The sequence below is a fragment of the Octopus bimaculoides genome, chromosome 6, assembly GCF_046866305.1.
Source record: "Octopus bimaculoides isolate indiv1 chromosome 6, ASM4686630v1, whole genome shotgun sequence".
NCBI classification, from domain to species: Eukaryota; Metazoa; Mollusca; class Cephalopoda; order Octopoda; family Octopodidae; genus Octopus; species Octopus bimaculoides.
This window is the reverse complement of record NC_142933.1, coordinates 93,535,607-93,557,231: the sequence shown is the minus strand read 5'-3', so window position 1 is coordinate 93,557,231 and position 21,625 is coordinate 93,535,607. Positions and strand designations below refer to the sequence as shown.

Here is a 21,625-nt window from a genome sequence, read left to right as displayed (position 1 = left end):
AAACATACAAACAAGCATGACCCCCTGATCAGTCTGGAAGAGGAATAACTCCAAATAACAGCTAGCTCAAACTGTGATGAACCTTGCAACTAATACCAGCATGGAAAGTGAATGTATGATGATCATGACACAGACAAGGGCACAACCAAGTGGCTAAGTAGTTCACTTGGGAATTATGTAATAACAGGTTCTATCCTACTGCATGGTACCTTGGGTGTCTTCTACTTGTAGCTTCTGACTGACTAATAACTTAAGGGGAATTTGGTGGATGAAAACTGAGTAGAAGCCCTCAGTGTGTGTTTGTGTTTAAACCTAGAACTGACTCTGCATCTATGTTGTATCTTTTTATTCCTATCACCTAGCAGTTCAACAAGGATTGATAAAATAAGTACCTGACTGAAATATATACAAGTATCAAAGTGATCAATTAAACCCTTGAAGTTGGTTCCCTAGATCCATTGAAATCCAATAACCAAGTCCATTAAAAAATATACAACTGGTATCTAAAAGGATACAATAATTGAAGCACATCCAGTGGAACTAATTCTTTTTTATTTTATTTTATTTTTATTTTTTTTGGAATATCTCAAAGCACACACAGAAAGCATGTAGATATTGGGTTGAAAAAACCCTTTTAGATAAAAAAGAATTGACAGCAGCCTTTTTTCTATCCAAGAGTTTTTCAACCCAATATTTACATTCTATTATTTATGGCTTTCTGTGTGTCCTTTGAGATATTCCAAAAAAGAATTCAGGTTTTTGAATGTTTATAAAATTCTCATTGAAGTCAACAACATAGTTTTGAGTTTAAACCTGATTCCACACGTAGAATAAAATTTTTATTTAGCAACATATTTTTACAGGAAAGAAAAAAAACTAAAAGTATTGGGTTGCCCGGAAAGTCCGTGCCGATTTTTAAAGGAAAGAAATAGGTCAATAAATACTTGCCGTTACATTTTTAATCAACCAAATATGAACCATTTTGTTGCACAATGCGTCTCCACCTTTCCTTTAACTTGAAAATACCCTCTTCCCGGAATTGAGGTGGTTTCATGGCAAATAAGTCGAAAAGTAAGCTACTATAAATCGGCATGAACTTTCCGGACAACTCAATATAAAAGATTAGAAAAAAAAAAGAAAAAGAAGGGATTAAGCAACAAAAAATGGGGGAGAGGGAGAAACAGGTTGTACACTCCAGTCTGAATGGTGTGTTCAGCTGTGCCCTGCAGAAATAATTACAAAGGCATTGCCACAGAGAATGGTTGAGAACACTTGCTGCAACAGCCACCCCATTTTGCAAGGCTCTGTGCCTTTCACATTTAGGTGAGGTGTTTATTAGCAAAAGAAACCAGCTTTAAAAAGAATTATTCCAATTATGTAAATCTCTAAATTTACAATAAATACCCTTCACTCATGATGGCATGGTAAAGTGATAATAAACCAGTGAAATGATACATAAGATAAGACACTACATGTGAAATATTTTTATGTTATTTACTCATGTCTTATTTGAAAGAAAATACAATCAGTATTTTTGTTCTACTTAGCGTTTAACTAATCAATTGTTTGATTAAGCGTTCAGTCACCCAATCAATCAGCTAGGCTTGTCAAAGTCCCTTCACCACCATTTGTGACCTCATCAATGACATGCCTTCTTTACTCTACTTAACCAACTGACTAATGATAATAGAAATGAAATCGAACCAGTGCATAGGTCACTTACAGGCATAATGAGCCTCCCAAGATACAACGAAAAATGTTTCAGCACACAAACTCACATCAAGAATCTTGCAAACCAAATACAAAAACTTAATTATGAATATTGTTTCAATAATAATAATTATAATGGCACAAACCCAGCAATTTTGGGGGAGGGGTAAGTTGATTATATTGACCCCAGTGCACAACTGGTACTTACTTTATCAAACACTCCACCCCCAGAAGAATGAAAGGCAAAGTTGACTTTCTTGAACTCAAAACATAAAAACAGAACACTGTGCCAGCTTGCTGCCTTAATAATAATAATAATAATAATAATAATAATAATAATAATAATAATAATAATAATAATAATAATAATAATACATCATACATAGAAAAATAGTTTTATATAATGCATCTTTTAATCATCTGTGTGATGTTCTAAACTATTTAAAACACAGCACAGTAAGAACAATCTCTTAATGTTGAATTTCATTAAAGTAAACCACAATCAATATTCATCCCTTTGCAGCTCCTACTGAGCATTCTCTCTCTCTCTCTCTCCTAAATGTGAGTAGCCATGTAGCTCCTCTACAAGAACTTGCCTGCCTCACCCCTACCTCATTTCTCCTACTTGATTTAACTCCTCGTCTGCTACCATAGAAACTGCCCCTGCCTTAGGTTTTGTAGGTTTGTGAGCTGTCTGGCAACTGCACTAATGCTGGTGACATGAAAAAAAGCACCCAGTGCATGCTATAAAGTGGATGGTGCTAGGAAGAGCATCTGCCATAGAAGCCATGCCAAAGCAGGCACTGGAGCATGATGCAGTCCTTGGACCCATTGGATCCTGTCAAATTGTTCAACTTATACTAGCATGAAACATAGAAATTAAATGATGATGATGATGATAAACCACATTGCATGTTAACAGCTTCAATTCTTCCTTATTTTCATTGATATTCCATTTGTTAGCCCAAATAAAGACAATCTCTTGTGTCACAAATGGTCTCAAAATTCAAAACTCTTGAAGCAAATTTCAACTACAACCATAGAACTCATGGTTATTTCCAAGTTTTCCAGCTGTTATTCTACTTCTAGTATCAAATTAATCTTAAAGATCAGGCCAGAAAACACTACCAGCTTCACATATACTTTTGTCTCAAAATATATGGTCTAAGACTTTACAAGATAACCAAATACATTACTTCTAAAATTTAGAATGGGGTTCCAAACATCAAATATATACAGTAATCCCTCAACTATCGCAGGTGTTATGTTTCAGAATCCCCCACGATAGGTAAAACAGTACTGTACATTTCTAAAAATTATTTTATAATTTGTATATATTTATTTTATTATAAATGCAAAACAACAGCATGGAGGAATTGACGTAAGCTTAAATAATAAACTGCAATAGCTGAAGTGCAATATGGTGAGGGATTATTATAAATGGTAAAATGCTAGGGGATTTTTTTCATCTAAAAACAATAACCTCATAGTTCATGCAAAACACTGTGAAAAATTTGTTTCAAATTACAGAACTTGATAAACCATCAGACATATCTCCATCAGACATATCTGTAACATTTAGAAACTGAACCCTTAGGATATCAACCTGGCTGAAACCACCTCTGGCTCTGTAGTACAAATGTCTTATTTTCAAAAGTTCTGAATTAAAATCTTCCACCAAACCTTAGTCCCAATTTATGTTCCTAGCACTAGCTTAATTATAACTAAGTTATTTTACTAAATTCTTTGTTATATTTTAAATTAATTGAAAGAAACATAGAGCATCTCAACAAAAATATGATAACAAAAGGGTTAAATCATCAATTTAAATGAAATAAACATTCACATAATTTGCTAATCAAAGGCACTGGCATGGCCAAGTAGTTATGAAGCTCACTTTGCAACCACATGGCTTTGGTTCAGTCCCATTGCACTGCACCTAGGGCAAGTGTTTTCTACTATAGTCTCAGATCAACCAATGCCTTGTGAGTGAATTTGGTCTTTATATATATATTATGTAAGTGTGCTTTGGTGTTAATTCCTGCACCACAGCTTGATAACTAGCATTGGTTTGCTAATTTAGCAGCTTGGCAAAAGAGACCAATAGAATAAAAAGAAATTACTGGGGTTGGTTTCTTTGACAACATCTCTCAAGGTAGTACCCCCAGCATTGCTGCAGACCAATGATTGAAACAAGATAAAAGATAAAAATCATACATAAAATCCAAACAAAATCCAGTGAGGTAGATATGTATTTTATTACCTACCTCTATGCTCTGCAGATTCTAAGGTAATGCTTCTCAACAAAACCAACAAATTGGAAATTCTAATAGTACAATAAGTGCAGCACACCCGTTATCTAGCTAATTATCTCATGTCGAGTATAGAAATATGAATTAATAGCAAAATTTAACCAAGTAAAATTGTATTCTTTATCAAAAGAAAAGAATACAATGAAAGCTAAATACAATATCAGAATGAAGTAAATTATCAAAAAAGAAGACCATTACCTTTTCTCAATTAGCTGTATAATCATGCTAGTGAGCTCACCACCTCATTACACATCAAATCCTGAATAAATACACAATTGTCATTAAGATATCAATAATACATCTTTTAAACAAGTATATATAAATATACCACAAGGCGTTTTTGACACCCTTGTAAAATCTTTAGTATTAAATGGAATACCATCATTTCAAATAGATGTAAAAGATAAGTCCCAACATCTTAATTAAGTCAACATTTGCAAATGATTCTATAATAGCTTGACTATCATTATCATCATCATCATCATCCTGTTAATGTTCATTATTCCATGCTTACATGGGTCAGATAGAGTTTATTGAGGCAGATTTTCTACAACCAGATAGCGTTCCTGTCACCAATCCTCACTTGCTCCCAAGCAAGGAAATATTTCCTCATAGTCAGACGTGTTTGTGCAGAATATTGGAAATGAATTATGGTGATACACATTTACAACTATCATGTGATGTCAAGGCAAGGAGACACAAACATACACATACACACGCAATGCCTCTTTTCAGTTTATATCATCCAAATCCACTCATAAAGCTTTGATCAGCCCAGAACTATAGATGAAGATACTTTCTCAAGGCCCTATGCAATGGGACTGAACCTGAAACCAAGTGTTTGGGAAGCAAACTTCCTAACCACACAGCCATGCTTGTGCCAATAAAGCCTGTAAAGCATTTCCCACCTTTTACAACATCTTTAAGCAGATGCCAACAAGTCAGAGAAAGTGGAATCTACATCTTCTAGTTTCCAAACCACAGAAAACCTTAAGTGAGTAACTGTAGCTCAAAAATAAAGTAATTTGGTTACATCATGAGTTTCATGTCTGTTTATTTTAAATACATAAGTATGACGAATAGATTTTGATATCTTAGGGAAAATTTGTCTTAAATTATTTTCAAATTTGTGAATCAAGTCATAATTTTGAGCATAATGACAAAATGGTAATGATGAATCAACATATACTGTAATATGAAAATGATTAAAATCATAAAAGATATAAAGTTAAAAATATGCATTTACAAGCAACAATCAATATTTGAAGTGTCTGAATACAAACACTTCCCAAAACTAGTATTAGTTTGTTCTGCCAAATACTAAAAGATCCTTTCCAATATATATCTTTTTCAGTGTAATCAACAACAAAAAAAAGGACACTGGAAACTGATAGCAAACCATAAATGACATCTGAGAAAATGCTTGGTTAGTATTTGTAATGCTAACCAAACATTTTAAAGAACATCTGGGAATGTGTCACTATATAATGCATAACATTCATGAAAACTACATATTTGGCATTACACAGAGTACGCCCACTGACATACATCACAGGCAACATATAAACAAAGCAATGAATCAAAGTGCCTCACATACTGCACCCTAGACAATAAACACATGTCAATAGAGCATATTAAGGCCAATCAGATATAGATCTATAGGTTGCACCTAATTGTGTTGTCCAACTGACTACTTATGTGCATTAGGTCTGTTCCATTAGCGCAGATCACATCTAAACAAAAAACAAAACAAACTAAATATTGTACACCCATGACAAAACCAAAATAGAAAAAGCATGATACTAATATACAGATATGTCCATTGAGTCCAATATAGGATGCCAAACATCTCCAATGCATATTGTTCCATGCTTTCTCTGCTAGTACTGTGCTTTACTTCTGACCAATCAGAGACAGCTGAGTAGGTGAATGAAACCTTCTTGGGAACCAAAACACAGAGCCCCAAATCACAATTGCTCTATAGCAAATTAAGTATAGAACAAAGCCCACAATACATCAAGAAAATTTAGAATTTAGACAGCTTTGAGCTATTAAGGTTGTTTGACCTGCTAAAAATATCAGCCTAATCTCTCTCAAAATCACATCCAACCATCTCAACCTTTATTGCATGGGAATCAAGTATATTTAGTTCCATGCATGTGCACTTAAGACATGGAAACTGAGTTAAATTGTTTTTGATAATGGAGTACTTTCCAGAATTCTCCACATTTCATATGACATAGTACACACATTTCATTTGTACTGGCCAACAGAAAGAGGTTGTGAAACCTGATTTGCATATGATTAACATATCACATCTGCATGTTAGTACACAAAAATTTAATCAGTGCCATGAGGGTTAAAAAAAGAATACATTGACAAATGTAGTCCTGGGTTCCCTGCACATAGGTAAAAGACAGAGTGGTCATGGTTAGAATATCTTTCATTACAGTTTTGTTTGATGAAGATTGATTTTGGGTTAAACAACATCAGAATATTCAGCACTGCATTTAACGCATAACCATCATCCAAAATTCAAAGAGTGTCTTTGTATATTACACAACCTGAAAACTCTTCCCACCTCCTAAACTTCAATCAATTCCTTTGGTTCCTTACCAAATATATTTCTACCAGTATGGTGGAAGCTTTCTTTCCTCCACTTCTCAAACATGATGGTTCTGTAACCAACACACCTTAGAAGAAAAAAGTCTCCACATTTCTTGCCCAAACTGCATTATATTCCTCACAAGACATAAGGTATATCTCTTCAAAAAGTTATCCCTTTTCATTTCATCAAGCTCATTCACTATAAACACATACATTCTAAGTGCAAAACAACTTCTGATTGCTTCAAATCAACATGACCACAAGCCCTGACAATGTCCAATTCATCTCAGTGTGCCCTGGGACTAGCCCCAATCCTTGTTAAACTTTTCACTTTCTCAATCCCACCCACCCTCAACATGAACTGTATGCAATTCAAACCCTCAAAGTCACTACAAATTTCAGGTTCCATCACCACTAAGGATCTTCTTTCATAAAAGATGCACATTCTCAAAATGGCAAAGACTAAATCCCAAATGCATGCCTTCCTCTTCAGAGCCCAAAAATATTTTAGTCCCTAACCCCAAAGCTTAGTGAAATCCACAATGGAGTACTGCTCTGCATCTGGAATGGTATAGCTTATATATACACACACACACACACATACATGTCACACCTATGTTAAACGACGATGATGATATATATGTCTGTATATATATCCTGGTTCATATCAAAGATGAAAGGCCACTCGATTGATTGGCATAAATACACCCAAATCTTTGGCCTTTTCTATTACAACTAAAATCTCTGCCTTTTCTATCACAACTACAACTGTCTCTACTCGCAAAAGCTGCCAAATCTCAACCTACCTCCACTCATATATACACTCAACACATCTCTCCTCCTCTGGCCATCTCCACTCTCCAAACACACCATACGAACCCCTATTCCTAATCCATGTTCCCCAGAATGTCATCCCTCTGGAATCTCCTCCTTGCCCACGGTATTCCTGAAGCCACCAACTTGCAGCTAATGAAGAGTAACATAAACCAACAATTCTATACATTACTACAATAGCACCCTAGCAGTATTATACTCCCTCTTTCTCCAATCCCTGCTGATTTCACAAACTACAATGTATTGATACACTATTACATTATCAAAGTCTACTCAAATTGGATAGGCGACAAGATTTTGCCCCTCTCCATATATATATATATATATATATATATATATATATATATATACACACATGTGTGTGTTTGTGTGTTACTGAATACATTACAGAACTGGTGTATGCAATGTTGACCAGGAAACACCATCCTACTTCAGCAAGTTAGATTTTGACAAGCTATTGATTATCCCCCATGAACAAATATTTATTCAACCTGGACAAATATCGTTTATGAATACCTGCATAATGATTGATGTTTCTGAAAAATACAAAACTGTCATATGAATTATAGGGTTAAATATCTTACAGCTAGAATCCCATATTAAAGCTTACCATATAAATATGCTCATTACATTGAACTAACTAAAGCAAGTAGATATTTTTCAGCTAGAAGAACTGAAGTAGTTTTTAAAAGCATAACTTTTACATTGTCTGTTTAAAACTGTTGTACCTTAATCTGTTACACTTTAATTCAAAACATTAAGAGTCTGATAAATTCAATTGTGCCAAGAGTATACAATCTAATATTTCATGCCCTTCTCTTTGTCCAAGAAAGTGGTGTTGTCCACAAACTAAATGGCAATATTAACTACCTCACTCTAAGACAAACAGCAATATTCTACACTCCTCATGGCAGCTTCCCAGTTATTCTGGCTACAGCCCACTTGACCTGACTGCAACCTATCAGCAATGCAGTTTATTTTGCTGTAGTCCACTGAACTGTAATAAGGTTCCAAGTTTATTACAGAAGTAGAAAATATTGTGTGTGCGTGTGTGTGTATATATATATAATATATATATATATATATATATATATATATATATATTAATTGAGTTTTTACCTAATATTATTATTATTATATATATATATATATATATATATATATATATATATATATATATATATATATATATACACACATGCATAATTACATGTACAAAGACATAAATACATACATACATACATACATACATATATATATATATATATATATATATGTGTGTGTATATATATATATATATATATATATATATATATATATATATACATACACATACACACTCACGTTTATATGTTTATACAAATATATATTAACCCACACATGTTTTTTTTTATTAATCGGCAGAAATAACAAACCGACTCAAGGACCACAGTTTCGTGCATTTGCACTTATCCAAGTTTGATATGGACGAAACTATAGGCATTTGAGTTCTGTTTTCCTGTTTGTATGACCAAACATAATTGTGCATACATATATGATCTCGGCCCTTGAGTGACTATAACTTCTGCCGATTGTTAATAAAACTATCACACACACATTCAGATTTTGAGTTTTATTTTCCTGTTTACATCAACAAAATTATGTAAACATACGTATATGCATACACACACACACATATGCAAGTGCATATATATATATATATATATATATATATATATATATATATATATATATATATATAAAAGAGGTCATGGGGCCAACAGGTTTTTGGGATCTGACGATACGCCATAAAACTAAACCCTTTATGGACGGGAAACCTAAGGTAATCCCATAAACAGGCCTTCCCCATTTTTATATACACGCACACACAGTATAAAATATTACAGGGGATAATCTTCTAAAATTATATATCAGAGTATCTACAAGCTATTTTCACCAGGACCTTAACTCTTTGTACCTGTGTAGTCACTGCAGTTATGTAACATCCACAAATTTTGTTTTAAAAACCTTGGATGGGTTACGAGATTTCACCTCTCCCCATGCATATACATACATATATATATATATGTGTGTGTGTTATTAAATTACACAAGTATATTATATAAGCGTAGGAATATGCTGTTATTACAGTAACCTTTGTTTGATATTTAGACTATATAAATTTTCCCTCACACTTCCATGCAGAAAACCAGTGTTTGCAATCCGTATTTATCCTACACTTTTCTATCATGTTTCTTTCATAAATGATAAATAAAGAGAATATTCTCGTCTTAGTTTCCTAAACGTTTGTAAAGTCAATCTTTTGCAATATTCTGTTATGTTTGCAATATTACATTAGCTTGCTAAAATATCTTCGAAGGTTTTTTTTTTCTCGATATTTTGAAAGAAAAAAGCCCGGTTATTTTACAGAAGTTTATTTTAATTTTGTTCTTATTTATAAAACCTATTTAAATAGCGTCCTGTAAAAAAGGACAGGCAGCATTATCTTCTGTATAAAGAAAATAGTTGATGCTTCGGAAGATGACGGACCAACTTGGACGATGCTTATCGACATTACAAAAATGCTTGAAGAACTAAACACAGATCAGCTGACACTTTTTTTTTCTTTGAAAGGGTTGCTTCTTAATGGTTCATAAATATAAATAATCAAATCAAACAGAACTATTTCAACGACTAAAAATGGTCAGAATTAGTTACAATATTGACGGCAAATGACAAGGCAAAACATAAAATTGAGGGGAGGGGTGGCTCTGTAGTAAGTATCGATGATAATAATAATAAACACAATCGATATAATTAATTGGAAACAATAAATTTCATGGTCATAACAAATAAATTAGAAGCACTTAAAATAGTATAAGTGCCGATTCATTTATTTATTTAAATATTTTTTAGCAGTTTAAAAACAAGAAATAAACAAGTGAAATAATGGCAAACACCGGAATATTTTCCTAGTAAAATTTATAATGATTTAAATTCGAGCGATTTCGAAAATGAAAACATTTTATTGAAAATCTTATTGATAAAAACAATTTCTGAGTTAATTCCCACAAACAATTCTATTAATGATAATTAACAAATATATACAGAGAACATCAGTCGTCTTACCCAGTTCACGTCTTGCTTATATTATACGTACGTTCACAGCAAACTGCAAAGCTAATCTTTAACAAAAGCTACTTTCTTTGCTTTTTTTTAATGTAATTTCAAAACAATTAATTACTAATTTTTTAACCATTTTAAAATGTTTTAATTTTAATAAATACTTTTTATTTAAGCTCACGTACACTTTAAGTCTCAAAATAAGAATACGCTTTGGTTTCGTGGGTTAGCTCACTCTTAGTTACACCGAGCTAAACATATCTTTGAACGACAAAGGACGGGATGGCCATGATTGGAACTTTTTTTGATCATCAGTTCGATTGATCAGTGTTTGGCAATATCTTTGTTAAGAGATAATTTTTATTTAATTGAATTTAAATCGGCGATCTTACGATTACTTTATTGTATTCTATTCATTAAAAAGCTATAATAATAATATAAATAAAAACCGTTGAGGCTTACAATATTTATAGCTTTATTTAGTTTGGCTATATTAACAAAATTAACAGTCATTGTCACCCCACGAAAGAGCCTATTTGTAGACGCTCGGCTTGCAATAAATAGTAGCCAAATCTCCCTCAAATCACGCAATATTTTAAAAAATGATACATCGGATAATGTTGTCTAAGATAAACTAGGACTAAAAAATAATGGTCACGGTTGGAACGCCTTTAGTCGTAGATCTGACTAACGGCTTCACAATCACACTTTTGAACATGACATCAACTTTAAGTTATATTTAACGAAGACGATGAAGGCGGTGGTGCACATCATCATTATCAGATCTTGGTTATATCTACAAAATCCTTATCTTCGGTAAAGTCGTCACGAGGACTAACTTCTCATATCACTGAAGTCATCGTTATCATTGTTATAAATATCTTTACCATAAAATATTTTAATACTTTCTCTAAATTATTCGGATGTTCTTTGAGTGAGGTTCGGGTGTTATTTCTAGCAGGCGGAATAATTACACAATGGATTTCTTCATTGGCTCAATAATGCTGCATATAATGTAACAGTGCAGTCCTCAGCTATGCAAGAGGCATGATACATCAAAATCTAGGAAGTTGTGAATTGCACCAAATTTCTGAACAATTAATTTGTTAGATCAGACACGACCTTATTTTACGTCTTCTTTTTCTTTTTCTTTTTTTTTAATAAAGAAATAGATTCATCTTAGATTTAAGAGGCATAAAGAAAAAGGTATTCTAAGATAGGGTTGGCATATCTGAACTGTCAGAATCCAGGACACCTCCACTAACATTCACCATGACTCTGAGCCCTGCCCCTAAAACTTTAGGCCTTTAAAGTTACAAATATAAGGTCTCTCTCTCAAAGCAGACTAAAGATTTTGGGAGTTCTTGTTGTGTGGTAAGAGGTTTGCTTCCCAACCACATGGTTCCAGGTTCAATCCCACTTTGTGGCACCTTGGGCAATTGACTATAGCTTCGGGCCAACTAAAGTCTTGTGAGTGGATTTGGTAGACAGAAACTGAAAAGAAGCCCATCATTATATATAAATCTAAATACAGTGTACATTTAAACACATAAGAGGTGTCCATTGTAGGATTCCCTTCACGCTAGAAAGAACAACTAAGTTCCAAACTCAGTTTCTAGCGTGAAGGGAATCCTATGATGGATACCTCATGTGTTTAAATGTACACTGTATTTATATGAATAATATATAGTCTATGGACTAAATTTTTACACACTAGGCCACTGGTAGTAGAAATTTCTAATTACCCTTGATATTATATATATATATATTCATCATCATCATCATCATCATCAACAACAACATCATTTAACGTTCATTTTCCATGCTGGCATGGGTTGATACTTTGACAAGGCCAATTGAATATGTATCAGACTTTATAAAATAAGTCCTGGGATTGATTCATTCAGCTAAAAATTCTTCAAAGCAGTGCTCCAGCATGGCTGCTCGCCAATGACTGAAGCAAGTAAAAGATAAAAGATATGTGTGTATGTGTAATTTTTTAAGTGATGGAAGCAGAAATTCCAGATTTTGGGGGAATTTTTAAATTTCTTCTCAGAGTCAAAATCTGGGACATGTTCTCAAAAGCATGGACGTATGGCAATCCTATTCTAAGAAGCAAGAAAAGGCAAACTGCTTAGTCAACAAGGTAAATGTTAATATTTGAATAATAGTTTTGGAACTCATTATTTTAGCTCATTTGCTATGTGTTACCTTAAAAAAAAAAAAAAGTTACCTTAGGCACGAGGCTGTGTGGTAAGAAGCTTGCTTCCCAACCACATGGTTCCAGGTTCAGTCCCACTGTGTGGCATGTAGGCAAGTGTCTTCAGGCCAACCAAAACCTTGTGAGTGGATTTCGTAGACAGAAACTGAAAGAAGCCTGTCATATAGTCATGTGTGTGTGTGCATATATATATATATATATATATGTATATATATATGTGTGCGTGTGTGTGTGGAAACCAAAACAATAAATTGAACAATTAAATAATTTAATCATTAAATGATAAATTCAATTAAATTTAATTACTTTTTATACTTGGGAGAAGGTATAACTAAATTGTTGCACATAAATTTTAACAAAAGAATCTTGTGGAACCCCAAGGGTCATGTGGATCCCAGTTGAGAAACACTAGGTTAAAGTATAAACACTGTAACTGGTTTAGATATTTTATTTCTAAGATAACTTATGTGCCACGCAGCACCTTCTATAACACCCACTTGATATTTTCCACCTCCTTGTGAATTCACAGTATCCCCAAGAGGATATTATTACCCAGGTCAAAAACATCTGGTCTAATTTAATTTGTTTGATTGTAAAGAAATACATGAAAGGTACCCATGCTGGTGGCACATAAAAGGCACTTGTGTCGATGACATGTGATGGGCATCCATGCTAGTGACACATAAAAAGCACCCATGCTGCCGACACATAAGAGGCACCAGTGCTGGTGACACGTAAAAGACACCTGGTACACTTTGTGGAGTGGTTGGGCATCAGGAAAGGAACCCAGCATTAGAAGCCAAGCCAAGATAGACTGGAGTCCAATGCAGCTCTCCAGCTTAGCAGCTCCAGTCAAACCATCTTACTCGTGTTAACATGGAAAATGGATGGTAAATGATGATGATGATGATGATGATGATGATGATGATGATGATGATGATGATGATGATGATGATGAAATTAGGATAACAGTTCCATGAATATATTTTGAAATATATTCATCTACTTCTTATAAATTTCTATTATTCTAAAATACAGGTTATTTTATCATATGCTAACATAATTTGGTTTGATGATGATTCATAGCAGAGAAAGAAAAGTCAGTTCCTTGTACAGCTAAGATTTTGTTTATTTATTTATTTATTACTGCAGGAAACATAGCTATCACAAAAATATTTTAAAGTTTCAAAGTTCAAGTTAATTTTAATGTACAAATCCTAGGTATTATAAGTTAAATCTAACCGTAGACCAAATCCAGCTACATTGCTACAGCAAACAAATATTAATCACATAAAAATAAACTTCGGAAACCTAAAACTGGTTTCAAATTTTGGCACAAGGCCAAAAATTTCAGAGGAGAGAAAGTCAATCACATTGACCCCAGTGTCTTACTCAAGGAAATAGTACACCATTTCATTTGGGAATTGAACCACAATCTTATAATTGTGAGTCCAATACTCCTAAGCACTAAGCCACATGCCTAAACTATTATAAAATGTTCTAAATATAGATAATCCATCATATGGTCCAGTCCTTGTTGTAGTGTAATAGTTTGTGCGCCTCTGTGATGTTCAGAGTAATACCAGTAAAGTACAAGTTCCTAGTAAGGTCTCCCATGCTGGACAGGTCAAAGCATAGGGGCCAGATTAATATGGAGCATCTCTTCCCAGAGGTAAAAATGGGTTTGCATAGGGCCAGCACAACCTACCTAGAAAAAAAAAAAATCAAAATTATCGAATCATCTAAGACAGTTCAAAACCTAAAAGACTTGGGAGAGGAAATCATTTCCAAAAAGATACAGATGACATGATGCAGCAAAATCCAAAAGGAAGCTGTGAAGGTGACCATTAGGAGCAACACCAAAACTGCAACATGGAACATCAAGAAAATTCTTCAAATCAGAAGGTTGGATAAGATAAGAAATAAAGATCTATGGCAGAAGGGGTGGGCAGGTGCCAGAGGAAGAACAGATCCTGAAGTACAAGTGAGTCTGGTTGGACCACACTTTTAGGAAACCAACATCCTGCATTAGAGGTCAGGCTCTGATCTGAAACCCATAAGGGAGGTGGAAGAGAGGACTCCCTAAAAATAGCTGAGGGTGAGATACTAAAGCAGAGCTGAGAAAATAGGGATCCCATTGGAGAGAAGTAATAAAGACTGCCCACAACTGAGAACAGTGGGGAAAAGTCATCAATGACCAATCTTTCTCAGGGAATGAAGGGCATAAGTTAAATACAAATAATGCAAAGTAGATGAATTTAGTTATCTTACCTTAGCGGTTGTGGTTTTTTTAGTCTCACGTCGGCTCCAAATGAACAGCCCCATGATCAAAAGTATTCCATTTTGGACCATTCTGTTTTTTTATGATATGCCTTGTCCGTATATAAGAGAATAAAGATGAAGGAAATTCAGAGAGCAATTATCTCTATTGGCTACTAAAGGTTTCTCTCTCCAAGTAAAAGGAAGATTATATGATGTATGTATATGGACAGCAATTCTACATTGTAGTGAGATGTGGGCCCTGAATGCAGAGGACATGTGAAGGTTAGAAAGCAATGAGGCTAGTGTGATCCGCTGGATGTGTAATGTAAGTGTACATGTTCAACAGAGTGCTAGTATTTTTGAGAGAGAAGTTAGGCGTAGGAGGAATTAATTGCTGTGTGCAAGAGAGAAGACTGCACTGGTTTGGTCATGTGATACTGACGGATGCTGTCAATTCCTTAAAGAAGTGCCAATCTCTCAAAGTAGATGGAATGTGTAGAGGTGGGAGATCCAGGAAGACATGAGACAAATTACTAAAGAACGACCACAGGATGCTGAACTTTTCAGGTCAAATGACAAAGGATGAAGGTGCCTGGTGCCTTGCTGTACTCAGGAAGACCTATACTCCACAGCAGAAGTGTTAAGACTGGTTCTCCTGGTGGTGGGGATTAACCTGAAAGAGACGTGTGCCAGTACCACATAAAAAGCACTCATGGATGTGTCACATACAAGTGCCCGTGTGACATTATGTAAAAGCACTTGTGCAGCACCACGTGAAAGCAGCCATATAGTACCGTGTAAAAGCGATCGTGTGGTGCCACATAAAAGCATCCAGCACATTCTGTAAAGTAGTTGGCGTTAGGAAGTGCATCCAGCTGTAGAAATCATGCCAAATCAAATTGAAGTCTGGTGCAGCTTTCCAGCTAGGAGCTCTGGTCAAACCGTCCAACTCATGCTTGCATCGACAGCAGACATTAAATGATGGTGATAATGATGATGATGAAAGTGTGATACTAGAGAGGGTGGCTTTAGCTGCTATTTCTAGATAGTTGAACGACCACAATGTTGTTTCCTCACTGAAATAAATTATAAAAATGAGTAAATTCAACATGTTAATTCGATCAACGTAAACATTTAAAAAGAAATCGTAGCATAAAAAAAAAAGTTAATGACATGTAGGGATGCGGTTGCAAAAAAATACAAGTCTTAAATTTCTCCTGTGAGCACAATAGCTTACGTATACATAATCACATTTTGAATACTGTCATGCAGAGTTTCTCCCCTTGTCCTACCTAACGTTTGAACTGACTCGCAAGCTTGGTAACATTTTTTCCTGTAGAAGGTGTGGAAGACCAGAATGAATCATGGAGCGCTTGACAAAATATATTTCAGTATTTAATTCCGTTTCTCAAGATTCTGAGTTTAAGTCCCACGATGGTTGATTTTGTTTTTCATCTCCATGAGTTCAAAAAATTATACATCATTTAAATCAACAATACTTAACTTAAATTTATTCCACTTGATGAACACTATAAATCATTATAGCCCAAACAGAACAGGTCTAGTTTCCTTGGTATCAACTGTTTGACTATACTCATCAATACTCTGTGAAGGTGGCCTTGGGCAAAAGTAAGAGATCAATATTTTCTTTTGTGACAAATAAATATATTATTGGTTTACTGAAACTACAATCCAGTTTTGACGTATATTCACTTCATTCATACCCTGTTATGGTATTAGGGGTATAAATAGTATCAATATCATAATAAAAATCTCTTAAATAAAGAATCTTTGTACCAAGTGTAAAGGAGACCAATTTCATCCATTATTTTTCATAATAGCCAGTGGTAATAGCAAACACTAAGAGATGAACATGAATTATGATAATTGTTATGATAATGAATTATTATTATTATAATCTGTTCAGTTCAGACTTATCACCTAAATTGCTTTATTTGTTTGAGTACTATGCACTCTTGTACATCTTGTAATGCGACCACCACGTTTTGTACCAAAAAATCAGTGAGATCTTTTTATCTTTTATCTTTTTTCTTTTTCTTTTGACAACTCAAGTATGATGCTACCACCCAATTTTGACCTTGATGTTTTGTATTAAATTCTCATATTATACATGAGTAATTATGCTATTCATTTAATTCAAAGAAATTCTTTGATGATGAGCCAAAAAGACTGGATATCTTTTTTTCTTTTATACAGCACAGCAAAGTAACATCGTTTTTGGCTTCTTCATAGATTTAGTTAATTTCTAAAATAAGCTGGATAGGTCTGCAATCTATAAGAACAAGCTTTAGGTGTTTTCGTTCAATAAACATTCACAACGCCCGGTCTGGGAATCGAAACCACAATGCTATGACCGCGAGTCTGCTGCCCTAACCACTGGGCCATTGCTCCTCCACCTTAAAATATAGCTCTGTAACAAATATACAAAATTGGGCTATTTCACTTTTAAGTGCCTTATGGAGAGTCAGCTCTTTTGCAACACTTGAATTAATCACTCTGCACTACAGGTTTGCTTGTGTAAGGTTATACAACTTTCCAAAAAGTAGAGTGAGGACTCACTTTGAATACACAATCCCATGGATGTTTTCCACTTGGGAAGTATTTGTCATAAGCAACAAATACTTCCCAACACTTGAGGCTTCAAGTTAGACTTTGCAACTATTTTTTTCAATAACCATTTCTAATTAACATTTCTCAAATCAGTCAAACTATTAGCAGCTGTTTAATCCCATATTGCTTATCATTGACAACACCCTACTTAACTCATTTTTCATTCCTTAATTGAAACTCACTTTTGAAGTGACTTCAGCACTCACATCTTTATTTGTTTTTCAACCTTAACTGATATAGAAACAGAAACAATGATCTTTCTGAAAATCCACGCTAATTTCTTCCCTTCTGTCTCTGGTTGATGCAATAATTTAATTTTGGCATTTAAACACATTTAAGTAATATATTTGTTCTATTCTTAACCTCTAAATTCGATTTCCGTACTGAAACTACAGTAGTCTCACTGCATTCTTATTGTACATGAAAATTTCACTGAACCATACCACTATAATAATAATAATAATAATAATAATAATAATAATAATAATAATAATAATCCTTTCTACTAAAAGCACAAGGCCTGAAATTTTGGGGGTGGGGACTAGTCAATTACATTGACCCCAGTGCAAAACTGGTACTCATTTCATCGGTTCTGACAGAATGAAAGGCAGAGTTGACCTCAGCAAAATTTGTACTCTGAACACGAAGACAAACGAAATGCTGTCAAGCATTTTGTCCCGGCATGCTAACATTGCTGCTAGCTTGTTGCCTTTAATGATATTAACAACAACAACAGCAACAACAACAATAGTGATCTTATTGTATATAGTACTCAGATGCCCTATAACTCATTGAAAAAGGGTGAAAAAGGAACAGAAAGCAGCAGTAAGTCATGTAAAGAAAGACAGTAATGATAGCCAAAAGCGCATGCATAGTACACTGGATAAACTTGAAAAGTGAACAGTAAAAGAGCTATAAAGAAGAAATGGTGCATAGGTATGTCAGGAGTTGTGTTGGCAAATTTTGGTAAGCATATAATTTTTGGAGGATATAGTGTTATGATAGCAAACAAAACTGATGTGTGTAATTTATTCCATGCTTCAACAATTCCGAGCATGATAAATGGTTCTGAAAGTCATGAGTTCTGCATTGTTTTTTCTTATTTTATATAAGTTGTTTGTCCAGGGAGCTACAGATATTGAATTTAAAAAAGTAGGGGCCAAAGTTGTTATTTTTGAAAGATGGTGGATGATTCTGTGAGCTTCTACCAAGTCAGCTGCTAGATGTCAAAGCTTTAGTGTATCAATGCTCAGAGAAGCAACCCATTAAAGATATGGTAAGTGATTAAAAGAGGGTATTTGACTGGGTGCATGTCTTAGGCTATCTTCCAGTAGATTGATATTTTGGACAAGATGGTGTTCCAGTCTGAAAATGCAAACTGTAAGTGTGAACATATCATAGCCATATGGCTTTATATCTGGTATTAAAGATTAGATTTCCACTAATTCTATGTCAAATTATGGAAGCATATGCACTTTAATATAATAATTTCATGACAACCAATGAAATAATGTAGTCTTTATTTATAAGAATGCTTATCTATGTTCTATATATCTCTTTAAATGATTTACAAGTGGTTATATAGAAAAATTATGTAACATAAACCACTTGCAGGAATTATTCACTGGACCCAAATGAAAGGTATTTATATACAAATCTCCTCATGCAAAACATCTATTCAAATAGCAAAAAATATTTGGTATATAAAGTGACCCTTTGGAGCCCTGTATTTTGGTTCTTTACCAAAAGGATATCCTTTAATTTTCCTAGATTATTTCATTCACCACTTCCAGCGTAGATCAATCCATGTGCAGTACCATAGTAGTAACAATTTCCACATGCACGATTCTCTTTGCTGCTAACTGCTCTCTCTGACATAACTTCTGAACTGGTCTTTTCTATCTCAGATTCCTTAATACTCTGAGTACACAACCATCAAGCAGAACAAATTCAGTTTCTAAGGTCTGACAAGATGATATTCTAGCACCTACTCCAAACATTAATAGTTTCTATTAGCTTTTATCCTTATCGAACACTTCAAGTCCTTTATGTACAAACCAATGTAGCAACCTGCATGTTGTCTCTCAACTGGCTAGAAATATCAGCCAAATTTCCCTCAAATAATAGCCTACATTTTTAAAAGAATTTACATATTAGATTACATAACCTAAGATTCCCCTAAAAAGATGGGTCTCTATCATAAGATTACTCACACAGAATAAACAATAGCAACTCCTATGTGTACAAGAGTACTTGTAACTTTTCAACTCATTTTTAGCACACTTGCACCCTCCAAATTTTTCTCATGTTTACTATTGATTTGTGTGTCAGTCTGTTTGTTTTCTGATTCAACTTTACATTATTCAACTGGCATCCCAGCTGTGACCACCTGTCAGTATTTCTTTTTCTAGATTAATGAATTGAGAAGTGCATTATCAATAGTGTCCTTCTATTTTTTTATCATAGTTGGATGATGTTTGGCTACAAGTGCTAACAAGTCAAGTGACTATGTAGAAGCTCCCATGGATTGTATCTATTCAACTATCTACATGCCGCTGGTCAGCTCAGTTAAAGACTACCTGGGTTGAAACAACAATAACATAAAGCCCTTTCGGTACTTATTTCAAGATATGGAAACATACAATTGTTTGTACTGTACTCAAAGAAAACAAAGCTTCCAGAGAGACCTTCTATATGATCACATGACCAGCTACAAATAACAGCCAAATCTTTTTGAAATCATAATCCCACCATCTTAAAATGGAAAGGAAAATTGGGTAATATGGGACCAGATATATTATGTATGAAAATAGACAGGATGGTTGCAGTTGAAATGTCTTTGGACAAAGTTCTGTTCAATAAGAGTTGATCATACACAAGTCTATTGCTCTCATTTGATTTTCTAAAGCATTGGTTATGACCATAAAGAAATACCAGTTTCACAGTTTCCATTGATCTTGATTCTGTATCTTACTCTAATCATGTCCTATTCTTAAGAACTTTGGGGAAAGTAAGAATAGTTTCCTTAAACATTAGCCAAGTCATATCTTGCATCAAAATCATCTGATAAAATTACATTAACAATTCTATACCCTTAGAGTTTGATCCATAGCTAACACCAACCATCCATAGTTACTTCTCAAAAGAATCTCATACTGTTATACTAAAACTTTCACCAAGAAGACAGAGTTCTTTTCTAAAAATGGATTTTTGATTTTTAGAAAATCTCAAATTTGGAGGAAGGGGTTGATTGATAACGTTGACCCCAGGTGTTTTATTTCATCAACCTTGAACGGATGAAAGGTAAAATTGACCTTGGTGAGGTTTGAACTCAGAATGTAAACTGCCAAAACAAATATTTTGTCCAACACTCTTGCTACCCTGCCAATTTGCCATCCTGCAGATGCTCTGACTATTCTGCTAATGTCTTCAAAAAGTAGTTCCCTTTTCAGTTGGACAGCACACTTCTCATTGAATGTTACACTAGTTTGTACCCATAAAAAATGTAATCATCCAACTCACGCATAAAAGTATCTCCACTTTTTGATTGTTCTTATTATGATAGTTTGTAAAAGAAACACAATCTTGTACATAGTAGGGTAGTTAAAATAACAATAGAAGATGACTAAACAAAATCCATCTTTGAAAACGGTTTATTTTTAGAATCATCTAAAGACAAAAATAAATCTGAATAATTAATAATCAAGTAGAACTGATCACAAAACTTTGCAAATTTTTTTTATGAATTTATATAAAAGTAGAGAATACAAGGGACCTTTAGTCTTGGTAGAGACAGAAAGGCTCTTCTATTGTATGTATTTTATTATACCTCCAGGATTTGATTGGTTACAATACATTCAGTCTGCATAATGATTAATGACAGGAAGGGTATCCAGCCTTAAAATAGTTATTTCTAATATAGATACATTCTTTAATGAATATCCCT

General features: G+C 34.0%; 1 protein-coding gene across 7 annotated transcripts in view; it reads right to left on the bottom strand.

Annotated features, from left to right (window-relative positions):
- Positions 1 to 21,625, bottom strand: part of LOC106880733 (mitogen-activated protein kinase 1) — a 68,005-nt gene that overhangs the window by 7,479 nt on the left and 38,901 nt on the right. For 2 of the 7 annotated variants that reach the window (XM_089354315.1, XM_089354316.1), the window contains exons 2-4: positions 15,058 to 16,124; positions 12,799 to 12,942; positions 4,221 to 4,281 (exon numbers count right to left, since the gene is read on the bottom strand). The gene's annotated coding sequence lies outside the window, so the exon portion shown is untranslated. Of the gene's footprint in view, positions 1 to 948; positions 1,097 to 4,220; positions 4,282 to 10,571; positions 10,822 to 12,798; positions 12,943 to 15,057; positions 16,641 to 21,625 lie in introns of those variants that run through there. The other 5 variants (XM_052968655.2, XM_089354318.1, XM_089354317.1 and 2 more) reach the window with 5 other exon arrangements.